Consider the following 6,541-nt stretch of genomic DNA (forward strand, 5'->3'; position numbering starts at 1 on the left):
GATACAGGATTTAGACATAAAAATCAATAGTATAAGGAAACTAGAAGTTCAAGGAGTCATTTACCAGTCAGATCTGTGGAAAGGGAAGCAGTTTATGACTAAGGAAGAGATATAGAACATCTCTAAAACCATACTAGATTATTTTGATTAAATTATATTAAAAATCTTTTACACAGACAAAATCAATATAACAAAAATGTAAAGGAATGTACCAAAGTGGGAAACAATCTTTACAACTAGTATTTCTGACAAAGGACTAAAATATACAGAGAACTGAGTCAATTTTTTTTAAAAAGCCATTCCCCAATTGACAAATGGTCAAAAGATATGCAAAAGCAATTTACAGATGAGGAGATTAAATCATTCCATAGTCATATGAAAAACTGTTTTAAATCATTACTTATTAGAGAAATGCAAATTGACCAATTCACACCTCTCAGAATGGCCAATGATCGGATAGGACATTGAACATTTTGGAAGGGTTGTGGGAAATCTGGGACACTACTACATTGTTGGTGTATCTATGAACTCATCCAACTTTTCTGGAGAGCAGTCCGGAACTATACCCAAAGGGCAAGAAAAATGTGCATACCCTTTGATCCAGCAATACCACTACTGGGCCTATACCCTGAAGAAATGATGAAAAAGGGTAAAAACATCACTTGTATAAAATATTCATAGCAACCCTCCTTGTGGTGGCAAAAAATTGGAAATCAAGTAAATGTCCTTCAATTGGGGAATGACTTAGCAAACTGTTATATGTACATCATAGAATACTATTTTTCTATTAGAAATCAAGAACGACAGGAATTCAGGGAAGCCTGGAGGGATTTCCATGAACTGATGCTAAGTGAGATGAGCAGAACCAGAAAACCTTTGTACACCCTAAAAGCAACATGGGGGTGATGATCAAACTTGATAGACTTGCACATTCTATCAGTGTGACAATCACGGACAATTTGTGCCTGTCTGTAATAGGGAAAATCATCTATAACCAGAGAAATGACTGTGGAGTTTCAACAAGGACTATTACCTTTAATTTAGAGAAAAAAACAGCTATCTTATTGTCTGATCTGGCTATTTCTTTTACTTTATGTTTCTTCTCTCTCATCATATTCAATTTGGATCAATGTATACCATGGAAACATTGTAAAGACTGGCAAATTGCCTCCTGTTGGTGGGGGGAGGGAAATAAGATTGGGGGAAATTGTAAAACTCAAAATAAATAAAATCTTAAAAAAAAGAAAATTGCATTGACATCAAGGAACCACAAGGTAAAGTAATGATAGAAAGAATACATCGAGCCGCTCCTGAAAGGGATCCCAAAATGAAAATGTCAATGAACATTGTGGTCAAGTTGCAGAACTATCTGATAAAAGAGAAAATCCTGCAAGGAGCCAGAAAGAAACAATTTGGATATCAGGGAACCACAATAAGGATTACACAGCACCTGGCTGTAATTACATTAAGGATCAAAGAGCCTAGAATATGATATTCTGAAGAGGAAGGGAGCTTGGAATGCAGTCAAGAATTCATTCTCCTACAAAACTGAGCCTTTTCTTCCAGGGGAAATGATGGACATTTAGTGAAATAGGAGACTTCCAACTTTTCCTGATGAAAAAACCAGAACTAAATAGAAAATTTGGATTTTAAACAGGAGACTCAAGAGACACATGAAAAGATAAAAAATGGAAAAGAATGAAAATACTTGCTGTCCAGTAAGATGAAACTGGCTAATCCCCACCTGGGACAAAGATTCTCATAACTCTAGAGAACTGTAACTCTAATAGACAGAATATACTTAATCAAAAGTAATGGATACTCATTACTTATCTTTGATTCTGATAGAATGATTTAAAAACAATATCTACTTAAATGGGGGGGGTCAGTAAAGAGATGGGATAATGGAGAAGACTGAATTGGTAAATTACATTACATAAAGTGGTACAAAGGACCTATTGCAATAGAGGGGAAGAAGGGAGAACTGCCTGAATCTTTCTCTCATGGGATTTGGCTCAAAAAAGGATTAACAATCATACTCTCAGTTAAGTGACTTATCTTGCCCTTCAGATATTAAAAGGCTAAAGAGGGAGGGGAGGATGTAAATAATAACTAACAGAATGAAAGAAAGGAAGAAGGGACAAAGTGAAAGTGGAAGGAAAGGGGAAGGGGGTTGGATAAAAGGGAACAAACACACTATTCAGAAACAAAATATTGGAGAATATGGATAAAGCCAAAAAAGGAGAAAAATGCCAAGAGACAGAATATAGTGTGGAGGGAAAAAAAGAGTTAGTAAATATAAATTTGAATGTGAATGGGATGAACTCTCCCATAAAATGCAACCAAATAGTGGAGTGGATTTAAAACCAGAATCCTACAATATGCTGCTTACAAGAAACTCATTTGAAGCAGAGAGATACATAAAGAGAAAGGTAAGGGGCAGCTACATGGCTCAGTGGATAGAGCACCAACCCTGGAGTCAGGAGTACCTAAGTTCAAATCTGGCCTCAGTCACCTAATAATTACCTAGCTGTGTGGCCTTGGGTAAGCCACTTAACCCCATTGCCTTGCAAAAACTAAAAAAATGTAAAGGTAAAATATGGGATCAAAATATATTTTGCTTCAACTGAAGTGAAAAGGGGAGGGGTAGCAATCCTTCTCTCAGACTAAGCAGATGTAAAAATAGATCTCATTAAAAGAGATAAATAAGGAAACTATATGCTCCTAAAAGGTACCATAGACAATGAAGCAATTTCTATATGTCTGCACCAAGTGGAATAACATCCAAATTCTTAGAGGACAAGCTGTATGAGTTACAGGAAGACATAGACAGCAAAACCCTACTGGTAAGACACCTCAAAATCCCTCTCTCAGATTTAGATTAATCTAAACATAAAATAAACAAGATGGAAAGTAATGAGATAAATGGAATATTAGAAAACCCAGACAGGATAGAACTTTGGAGAAAACTGAATGGAGATAGAAAGGACTATACTATTTTTTCTGCTGTACATGGCACTTTCAAAAAAATTCATTAGTTTGTTTATCATGCCTCAACGACTACACTTATTGACTGTTGTCATTCTTTATCATCCTTTCTACTTTGAAACATATGAGATGAATCCTTAGGGTTGCTTTGGTATGCCTTTCTGTTATTTTTAGTGAGACAGAGCAGACTCTCATGTGATAGATAGAGAATTCATTAATGTTATTTTGAAGACTCTAACATTCTTCTTTTCAGGACTATTTTCTCATCCCTTTTTTTTTCATTAGCAATAGCATTTAATTAAAATAAACACAATGTAAGTAGCAAGAGGAAAACAACCAGCAAGGTGTTTTATGTTTTGTTTTGTTTTCTTTTTCATCCTCTCTATACATATATATACATATATATATATATATATATATATATATGTATATATATATATATATATATATATATATATATATATATATATATATATAATCCTCGTACAGGCAATAGAAATTCTTGTCCAATTACTACCTTAATTTCCACAAATTGTCTCACTGTATCAGGAGAGGAACACAGCCACTTTGCAACTCATGTCTCAAGGCTGAAAGGATAGGGTTCAATATCTTCCGATTATCAGAGTCCCTGAAAAGTCTAAATGTCTCTTCTTGCTTTCAGGATCAACAGGATTCTTCTGAGATGTTTGAATTCCTGGTTAGCATGAAAACAAAATTTCATGCTTGCCTACTTTCACTGGTCAACTACACACTGCAATTTGTAAAATTTCAAATTGACATGATATCATGCTTTTGAAATTTTTTAGTTTAATTTACTTCTTTTAATCTGATATTAAGTGAAAATTTGTAGTAAAATAGGAAAATCATTCATTTTTCAGCGTGGAACTCAACATCCAGAAATGTTTTCCAAGTACTGTTAATTCACTGGAAAAATAGTAACAGACAGATAATAGACATTAAGACTTACAGAAGGGGCAGCTAGGTGGCGTAGTGGATAAAGCACCGGCCCTGGAGTCAGGAGTACCTGGGTTCAAATCCTGTCTCAGACACTTAATAATTACCCAGCTGTGTGGCCTTGGGCAAGCTACTTAACCCTGATTGCCTTGCAAAAACAAAAAAGTCTTACAGAGCTTTTTTGGTATCTTGTCTCATTTTGATTGTACTAATTGATGTAACAGTATTGGAGACAAATGCCTAATATGAGCACTTTTGATCATTCCTGAAGAAAATCACAATATGGAGGAATAGATTATGCCAACAAAATTAGTCATCTTTTGACCATTCCTATTTTCTCTTATCTTTACACCACTTATCAATTGTGGAAAAGCTATTAATAATAAGTATTATATATATATATATATATATATATATATATATATATATATACACACACATATTTATTTATATTAGTTCAATATCTTGAATACCAAGTCTTTTTTTTAGAGTTTTCTGTGTATTTTTTGTTTTACAGCAGAATGCCCAGCACAGAACATCATAACTGCCAAATAGTCAGCTGTGCAAAATAGTATATATAGTGCTTAAGTACAAATGGGAGACATGATTTTTTAAATAAATACTTAAACGCAAATTTATGGTCCTACAAAAGAGCATTTAAACTAGATAGTCTAAGTTGATCTGCTTTCTTGGACCCACAGTAACTGTTATTTTCCCAAAAGCCAATAGAATCAATATGCAGAATCATCATCAGTTCCACTGTGTGAATAATGGATCACAATAAATGAGTCCCTTTTTCTAAGAGCTGTTCTTGGCCCTTCTACAAATATGATCTGGCCTGAAAAAAAAGACAACAGGAATTTCTTGAAGGTCAATGGTCCAAAAATGCTAAATATGGTTAAGTATTCTACATGATCTATATTTACTGGTTCCATTTTTAGTTAGGATGTTCTTAGATTACTTTCTTCAATTCATCATACAGGACAAGCACTAAAGCTCCACCCATGCCTCTCAGAACATTGGACTAAGCACCCTTGAAGAAAGCTTTCTCACCCTCATCTTTAGCGATTTTACTACAGCAATCAATTGTACCAGTGTACATGATATCAGCTCCTTTGCATCCAAACTGCATCATCATTCACCACCTTACGGTATCAAAAGGATAGAAGACCACACCTGCTACAGCAGTCACTGTCTGTGCAATCATCCAGTTTACCACAATGTGAGTGTTCTTCCGATCTGGGAGCATACCTTTTGCTGTATCATAGATTCCAAATTAGGCTGCTCCATAAATAATGATACCCTGAACTGAGACATTAAAACCTTGCTACAAGCCACGAATTCCATCAGACTTGGTGATTTTCACAAGCCAGTCTCCCAGGCCTTTGAATTCTCTTTCAATGCCAGACTTCCCAACATCAGCTGCCAAGCTGGTTCTTGCAAAATCCAAGGGATAAACAAAGCAGAAATAAGTGGCTCCAGCTGCACCACCAGGCAAGATTGCCAGCAAAATACCTCCAAAATTGGGTGTGCTTGTCCACTCCTCCCAAAAACACCTGCTTATACTTATCCTTAAAAGCAAAGTTAAGGGCCTGGGTGGGAAAATATCTGATGGCATTTGCTAAATTGCCCCGCCAGAAAGGAAGCATACCTTATTCCTTTGGAATTCGGACTATACAGTCCATAATGCCTTTGTACTGCTTGTCTGCAGCAATTTGTTTACTTGCATGCTGCACCTGCAACAGCAGCTGGACTCTCTCGACATGGTCTTGGAGATGGTGGCAGCAATGCCACCAGCCAAGAAATCCTTGGCGAAGGAGATGGCCTGTTCCATCATGGTTGCAGCAGGAGAAGGAGCTAGAGTTAGAAGGAGAAAGCCGGCTAGAGAGGGCCGAAAGCTGGAGAAGTCGTTGTAACCCGCACAGCCACTCGCTACAGCTCGGAGCGAAAGACTACCAAGTCTTTATGATAAAAATTTAATACAAAGATTTCTTCCCATTCAATCACTTCTTTCCTTATCTGAGGTACATTAATTTTGTCAATAAGTTTTCCAGTTTCATGTAAAGAAAACTTTGTATTTCATTTTTGTAATTGTCTCTCTTTTTGTTTAAAGTTTTTTTTTTTTTTTTACCCATAGCTATGAGAGTTATAGAATCTGTTTCTCTTCTGACCTTTAGTTTGGTACCATGGTCATTAATTTATAAATCACATTCCTATTTTGAATGTATTGGTTTCCTGATAATTTGTTCCTAAGTAATTTATGTTTTGTAGAAATTACCAGACACTAGTACATGGGGTTCACTTTTGATTTTTGATTCTTTCTGTTCTAGTCTGTTCCAATTATCAAACTCACTATTTAAAAAAAGAATCAGGGGTGGCTAGGTGGCACAGTGGATAAGCACCAGCCCTGGAGTCAGGAGTACCTGAGTTCAAATCCAGGCTCAGACATTAAATAATTACCTAGTTGTATGGCCTTGGGCAAGCCACTAAACCCCATTGCCTTGGCAAAAAAAAGAATCAATATCAAATGGTTTTGATAATTGTTTTCTTACTATATAGTTAGAGGCCTCTGATTGCTATTTTCCTTTCATCCCTATTT

At 35.8% G+C, this 6,541-nt stretch overlaps 1 pseudogene; it reads right to left on the reverse strand.

Annotated features, from left to right (window-relative positions):
* Positions 1-4,694: 4,694 nt before the first annotated feature.
* LOC141503236 (ADP/ATP translocase 3-like) lies at positions 4,695-5,779 on the reverse strand (annotated as a pseudogene).
* Between the last annotated feature and the right edge of the window lie 762 nt (positions 5,780-6,541).

This window comes from Macrotis lagotis, chromosome X, assembly GCF_037893015.1.
Source record: "Macrotis lagotis isolate mMagLag1 chromosome X, bilby.v1.9.chrom.fasta, whole genome shotgun sequence".
Taxonomy (NCBI): domain Eukaryota; kingdom Metazoa; phylum Chordata; class Mammalia; order Peramelemorphia; family Peramelidae; genus Macrotis; species Macrotis lagotis.